We start from the raw sequence: 8,311 nt of genomic DNA, 5'->3' as shown, positions 1-8,311 counted from the left end.
AAGATGTGGCCATGATATGTTCTAAGCTCAAATGGTAAGTTCTTAAGTGTTTGAGCTTGGGAATTTAAGGGTAATTTGAAATAGTCTGCTTCGGACAGCAGCAGTAACGTGAATTTAGAAAATCACCATAAATTCATGGACTTGAATTAGAGGCTGAATGAGACATGAAATTAAAGCTTAATGAGTCTAGTTTCTTATAAAAGAAACTATGTAAGCAAAGGAATTTCCGATAATGAGATACTTAAAGTTGTGTGAGACAGCGCAGAATGACACTGTAATCCTCTGTTCTGTTTTTAGAAAATCATTATAAATTGTACAAAAATGGTTATAAGATAAAATTTATATGATTAGACTCCATAATGAGTCTAGTTTCAAATGAAATCAAATACAACACATTTTGAATTCTGTAAAATGAGAAATTTTATTCGTAGCGAAGAGTGGTCAGATTAGTCAAACAGTGAAACAGGGGAAACTTTAAGAAAAATCTGGTATTGATTGGCCAAACCTAAAATTCTGGAAATTTTATGGATGGAAGATATACGAGTCTATATTCAGGAAAAATTAACGGAAAGTGATTTGGAGCTTTGTAGCTCCAGTTATAAATAATTTAGTGACTATTGCTCAGAAAAAACAGCTTGTGCTGAATTTGAGATTATGTTGTGAACCTTGATAGACTTGTTTTAGTTGCTCATAAGCTATTGATTAAACCCATACTTGAATTCTAAATCGTGGTATTGTAAGTTTATGAGTATTCGAATATGAAATGATAGTAAGGCCTAATGGCCGATGTGATGAATGTGAAAGTGTATATATATGTGATAGGGCCTAATGGCCGATGTGATGAATGTGAAAGTGTATATACGTGATAAGGCCTAATGGCCGATGTGATGAATGTGAAAGTGTATATACGTGATAAGGCCTAATGGCCGATGTGATGAATGTGAAAGTGTATATGTGTGATAAGGCCTAATAGCCGATGTGATGAATGTGAAAGTGTATATGTGTGATAGGGCCTAATAGCCGATGTGATGAATGTGAAAGTGTATGTGTGTGATAAGGCCTAATAGCCGACGTGATGAATGTGAAAGTGTATGTGTGTGATAAGGCCTAATAGCCGATGTGATGAATGTGAAAGTGTATATATGTGATAAGGCCTAATGGCCGATGTGATGAATGTGAAAGTGTATATATGTGACAAGGCCGAGTGGCCAACGTAATGGATGTGGAAGTGCATAAATGTGATAAGTCCCGAAAGGCATTTGTGTCAGTACTATATCCGGGTTAAAACCCCGCAGGCTTTATGCGAGAATATTATCACTGATTAATGTCCTTAAGCTTCGTGCTTGTACTATATCCGAGCTCTAAAGACCCGATGACTACGTGTGGGGATTTTGTCCGGGTAAGACCCGATAACTTCGTGTGGAGATTATGTCCGGGTAAGACTTCGTAATAAGAATTGCTTATAAATATATTCAATGCGAAAGGTTAAACAGGTATGTACTTCAAGTTTATATGTGAGCTTGATTTGCACTAAATCATAAGGTAGTTATGCGATGCATACGAAAGCAATCTATGAGACTATTCCTGTGATTATGTGACATCGGATCAGTGTGAGAGGTGATGTGAAATCATACGATATATCTATGTCACATGAGCTCACTTTTATGTGAAAGTTTATCTGCCTATTGTATATGATGAGATGTGCAGATTCGGTAAAGGGATGGTATGCCCGAAGGAAGAGTGAAATAAAAATACGAACAACTATGTTATAATTTGATTGTTATCTGTTGACACTGCTTAAAACTTACTAAGCATTGTAATGCTTACTCCGTTTACTCTGTTTCCTCTGTTTTATAGATCTCATTGCGAAGCTACAGGCTCGGGGATCATCAGCAACTAGTCACACTATCACTATCCACTGTTTGGTACTGCTATGTTTTGGATTGTCTTATGGCATGTATAAGATAGACTAGTGGCGGAAGAATATTTTGGTTAATGTATATAGCCATGCGAAAATGGCTTATATATGTTTGAGCATAATGTTATAATCATTTGGTATGGAATTGGTTAATCGCTATCATGATTTGTGCTATTTATGCTAAAAGGGCTAGTTGAATCATGGAAACTATGAAATAGGTAAAGTCTACCTTAAAGGCAGATGCTGGCAGCAGCAGTGATGTAGATTTGGAAAATCACTAAAAATAGTAGGATTGGAATTAAATAGTGAATAAATTATGTAAACGAACCTTGATGAATCTATTTTCATAGAAAAGTAACGAAATGATCATATGGACAGTATGTTAAGAGATATTCAGGTTCTCGTGAGAAGGGGCCAGAACGGTTTCTGGATTCCCTGTTCCGACTTTAGAAATTCATTATAAATTAACCAGAGATAATTAGTAGTCATGCCATATATGTATGGATTCCTATCTGAGTCTAGTTTCTATAGAAACAAACGGCATCAGTATTGAAGCCCTGTGCAGGGAGATATCCAAGTCGTAATGCGCAAAGGTCAGTGTAGTCGATCCCTGTAACATGGGAGACTTTGACTAATAAACTGTACTAATTGGCCTGACCAAAAATTCTATAAAAAATATGTAGATGGGCATATGAGTCTAGTTTCAGGGAAAAATTACGAAACTGATTTTCAAGTTGTGAAACTCAAGATATGATTTTTAAAGCGACTAGTACGCAGATTGGCAGTGTCTGGGAAATTTTTTTATAAGTGGTTAAAGTCTGCTAACACCTCGTGTTCGACTCCGGTGACGGTCTCGGGTTCGGGGTGTTACACCGCCGCCCAAGAATCATCCTTAACCCTCATTGCCCAGATGTCTCCATAAGGCATCTCGAGCATGCTTAGCATGAGGATAATCAAAAAGTGCCGAGGAACCTACCCTCCTCAATATCGTCTCGCCTAATCTACCGAGAAGGAGGCCTACGAGGACATTCCTGATGATGTCCCTCCATAGCACGAGGATCCCCCGTCTCAGCCACCACCACCCTCTCGTCCAGTTCATGCGGCGGCTTCATATGCTGACATCTCTGAGCGCCGCACTCGATTCGAGTAGCAGTGTTTTCAATAATTTGAAAACAGTGATACTACTCTACAGCAGATTTGTCAGCACCTCCACATCTCATCGCCAATCCAACCTCGCGAACCATCCTGTGATGAAGATTTATATAGAGCTCCTAAGCTCATCATCGCATAGGAACAAAAAACTCCACCGGGAGCGGTTCTCCACGACTACCATCTCCTGATTGACCACGACTATAGCTACCACTAGATATAATATTCTTTTGGCACAGAACTTATGGACTAATAAACCTCTACCACCACCGGAGTATCCTCCTCCACTCTCGTACTGATTACTCTCCAAAACTCCAGTTCGAGGAATTCATCATACGGGAAGTTTCACTTCTCTTCCTATCTTCTTTCTATATTCTTATATCTATTTTTTTACATTGAGGGCAATGTACATCTTAAGTGTGAGGGGTATTTACTTCATTTTACTATCAGAAAAATTCCTGAATGTTCTCTTGAAAAGCTCTCATATCATATTTAGGATAAATTTTGATTGATTTATGGTTTTTATTGATATATCTTGAATTAAAACATAGGCATTTATGCATTGATTGTTTAAACTTTAAGACATTAGAGAATCAAGCATGATAAGTTGATTTTTAAGAATTTAAAATTTTAGGTTGTTTCCCCAAAGTTTAGGTATTACTTTGAGTTGGAATTCACAAGTTTTAAACATCAAAAAGCCATAATTCTTGTGAGATTTTTGAGCCTTTTGAGCATCTATTAATTCTTTCATGCTCACTTTTATTATTTCCTTGAGTGTGTCAGTATTGAACTGTTATTCTAGAACTTGCTTGATTATGCATGTCAAGACCACACCACTTGATTTGATATGTCAAAATGATTAAGGCACTTAGGATTAACCTACTCATGCCATGAAAAGCCTACCTCCACGATTAACCACTAGTAAACCCCCTTGAGCTTAAAAAGCCATTTCTTGTATTACCCTTAATATTAACCCTTAACCCATTTTTTGTTGAAATCCCATCAATTATTTTTTATCCCTATTTTTGTCAAGATTTGAGTTGAATAATTTGCTTAGCTATGTCTTATTCTTAATAGTTAGTCTATGTTATTTAACTTGTTCTTAATTAAAAAAAATGTGTATACATCTTAATAATAATAATCTTCTGAGCTAAAGAAGTTAAATTCCATATTCTGAGAAAAAGCTCTGTTGTATGCAATTGATTACTAGCTATTTTTCTAGTTAGGAAAATTTTGCAAGTCAACCTCGATTCTAACCTTTTCATTCAGCTTGTAACCACACCCCCTAACCAAGCCTCATTACAACCCTCTAAAGATCTTTTGATTGATGTATCATCTCAAATTATACTGGTGGAGATTTGATTTTCATGCAAGCCTATGGTAATGACTTTTCATTATTGACTATTGAGTGCTTCATTTATTGTCCTTAAACACCTCGAATGATTTGAGTGAATCTTTAGTGAGGATGTAAAACTCTGTGACATTTTGAATACAAGGTAATTACCTAGACGAGGGGAGACACCTATGTTTTCGAAATAAAATGATCAACTTAGAATCATTGAAACTGTAATGTTCTTTTAGTTGAATTCTCAATGTATGATTACCTATGGATTATTTTGAGATATTATCGATAGAAATTATAAATTGAGAAGAATTTATTTTGATTATGAGTTGAGGATTTTGCTTGAGGACAAGCAAATGTTTAAGTGTGGGGGTATTTGATAAACCGTAATATATACATATTTTTACCCCATGCTTAACGCATTTTATGGATGATTTTCCCTTAGAATTGGTAAATTTGATGCTCCTAATGCTTTAATTTCATGTTTTATACTTAGGAGAGCATATGAGAGCGAAAGGAACGAGAAACGGGCGAAAAATGGAGAAAATGGGCCAAACTACTAAATCAACACTGCCTGTACTTCCTCACGCAGGCAGACCACACGGCCGTGTCAATTTGGCAGATTCGAAGCACGATTCACACGGGCATGTCACATGGGCGTGTCCCTGCCGAGACCAAGTTGAGTCCAATTCAGAAAAGGCTAATTTTGAGGGCTCTTAGTCATTCCAAATCCTATAAATACACCCTAAAGGAGGAAGAAATAGGGACACACAGGGAGGGAGTAAGAAATTACTCCAAGGAAGCCGATTGATCCATCTCAGAAGCCAGATTCATCATCAAGACTGAAGATCTCTCCTCAATTTTCCCTTTAGGAGTTTTGGGTTTTCTTTATGTTTTGTATTCTTTATTATTCTGAGATGTTTTCTTATTTAGTTATGAACTAAAACCCCTAAATACCTAAGGGGAATGAAACCTAAGACGAATCTTGTTATTATTTTATGAATTGTATGATAAATATTTGACTTGTTCTTAATTATGTGTTCTTAATTCTTGTTTTGATATCCCAGGATACTGATTCAAGATAAGCTCTTATTTAGAGGAGGAATAGACCCTGTCTAAGAGTACATTTGTCATAATTAAGCGGAGTTGTTTGCGCGCCTAGACATAGGGTGACAAGATTTTACCGGATTAGGGTGAAACCTAATAAGGGGATCCATAGATCGAGTTAATGCAACCCTAGGGTGTTTATTAGAGAAAAGTCTCAATTATTAAATCTAGGGATTAGACGTTATTAGTCTTGAATAGGGATAATAACATAACTTAGGGATCTCCACGGAACAAGTTAAATGAATAAATCGTCCGATTCGGAGTTAGAATAACAAGTACAGTCTAGGTGGATTTTTCCTTAGGTATTGTCTTAATTCAATCGTTTTCCAAAAGTAATCCCCCAATTCCATTCTTTGTGAATTCTTAGTTTAGATAACTAGTTAGTCAAAATAAAACCTCTTTATTCTTAGGCTAGATAATAAAAAGACAGTCATTACTAGTACTTTTAGTTCTTTTGGGTTCGACAATCCGGTCTTGCTAAAACTATACTACTGTTCGATAGGTACACTTGCCTACATCGTGATAATAGTTGGTTTCAAAAATGATGAATTATAAATATTTAAAACCTATCATGAAATAACGCGATCAGTATGATAAATATTTGACTTGTTCTTAATTATGTGTTCTTAATTTTTGTTTTAATATTCCAGGATATTGATTGAAGTTAATGTGATTATTCAGAGGAGCAAAAGTCCCTGTCTAAGAGTAAATTTGTCATAATTAAGCGGAGTTGATTGACAAGATTTTTCCGGATTAGGGTATAACCTAATAAGGGAGTCCATAGATTGAGTTAATGCAACACTAGGGTGTTAATTAGAAAGAGATTTCAATTAATTAACCTAGGGTTAGATGTTATTAGTCTCGAGAGAGATAATAATATAACTTAGGGATTTCTACGGATCAAGTCAAATGAATAAATCGTCTAATTCAGAGTTAAATAACAAGAGAAGTCTACGTGGATTTTTCCTCGGTATAGTCTTAATCAATCGAGTTTTCCCAAAAGCTTTTCCCCAATTTTTTCTCTGTGCACCCTTAGTTTAATAAATTAGTTTAGATAAACAAATCCTTAATTTTTAGGCTAGATAATAAAAAGAAAGTAATTACTAGTACTATTGGTTCCTTTGGGTTCGACAATCTGGTTTTGCTAAAGCTATACTACTGTTTGATTAGTACACTTGCCTTCATCATGATAATAGTTAGTTTCAAGAGTGATTAATTATAAATTTTTAAAACCTTTCACGAATATCACGTATCAAGTTTTTGGCACCATTTCTGGGGAACTAAGATATTGGAAACATTCAATTTTTATTACTTGCCATATTTACTTTTAGTGCAATTTATTTTTAGTTTAATTTCACTCTTCTAACTTTTATTTTATTTTCCTTTGACATGTTTTTCTATTTTATGACCAAAAGAAACCCGTCAGAACCATTACTTTTCGATAGTGAGATCGATCGTACAGTTCACAGAAATTGAAGAGAAATAAGGCGAAGCTTAAGATGCACAAAGGAAGAGCAAAATGACGATATTCACGCTACAACCGATGAGATGGCTGAAAATCAGGAAAATCTGCTACCTCCTGCAATTGCTGCTAATCAGAATCCTACTCCGCGTACTATGTATGATTATGCTAAACCTTCTTTAACAGGAACTTAATCAAGCATTGTTAGGCCTGTTATTGCTGCAAATAATTTTGAACTGAAACCTAACACAATTCAAATGATACAGCAATTTGTGCAGTTTGATGGTTTGCAAGACGAGGATCCCAACGCTCACTTGGCAAATTTTTTGGAGTTTTGCGATACATTTAAAATCAATGGCATTTCTGATGATGTTATTCGTCTTTGATTATTTCCCTTTTCATTGAGGAACAAAGTTAAACAGTAGTTGAACTTGTTACTACGAGGGTCAATCACTACTTGGGAACAAATGACCAAAAAGTTTTTATGAAAATATTTTTCGCCGGCTAAAACGGCTAAATTACGTAATGATATCTCTTCTTTTGTGCAGATGGATTTAGAAACACTCTACGATGCATGGGAGAGATACAATGACCTTTTGAGAAGATGCCCTCACTGCAATGCCCCGATTTTTGGGCCTGGAAGTATTGGGCTTTGAGTCTGGGTTCGGGTGGAAAACAGCCCGAATAATTTGGATGTTATTATTATTATTATTTCGTATGTTTAGTTTAGTAATTAAATAAATTACGAAGGGTTTATGGTGTGGGAAAAAAGGCCCAAGAGTAAATTTAATTCGAGGCAATTCCTGAATTTTAATTTTGGGAGAGAGGGTTCTGGCGATACGGGCTTTTAAAGTTGAGGTGGTAAAATAGGACACAAAAAGATCTATGGTAAAGTGGCATGTGGCGCCACCTAGGTGTTTGGGGAGTGATGTGTGGATGTTTAGGAGGAGCCAGAGTTCAAGTCACAACGTAAGCGTATTGTTTCTTTAATTTTTTTTGTGCATGTACCGGGCATGTGATAGAGCTTAAGTGGAAATTCGGTTAGGGCTTTAAGAAGGTTGGGCCGTGGGTCTGAATGGCCATTAGGGCAAGCTTTATTTTCTTTTTGTTTTGCCGAATTAGGGTTAGCCACCTAGAGCCTTCCCTTTCATTCTATTCTCTTCTCAATATCTCAAAAAGCCAAAAAACGCAAAGTTAGATCTCCTGAGTGCTGAATTCTTCTTTCTCTTCTCCTTTCTTCTTCTATTTTCTTTTTCTCCTTCTTTTCTTCTCTAGCTGAAACATTCCTACCTTTCTACTCATCTCCTCTTTCATTCCCATTCTTTTCTAAACT

General features: G+C 36.0%; 1 pseudogene; it reads right to left on the bottom strand.

The window, feature by feature from the left end:
• Positions 1–7,496: 7,496 nt before the first annotated feature.
• Positions 7,497–7,597, bottom strand: LOC121212106 (uncharacterized; annotated as a pseudogene).
• Positions 7,598–8,311: the final 714 nt, after the last annotated feature.

Source organism: Gossypium hirsutum, chromosome A12 (genome assembly GCF_007990345.1).
Source record: "Gossypium hirsutum isolate 1008001.06 chromosome A12, Gossypium_hirsutum_v2.1, whole genome shotgun sequence".
In the NCBI taxonomy this organism is placed as follows: domain Eukaryota; kingdom Viridiplantae; phylum Streptophyta; class Magnoliopsida; order Malvales; family Malvaceae; genus Gossypium; species Gossypium hirsutum.
The sequence above is the reverse complement of the archived record's forward strand: the minus strand, read 5'-3'. Positions and strand labels throughout refer to the sequence as shown.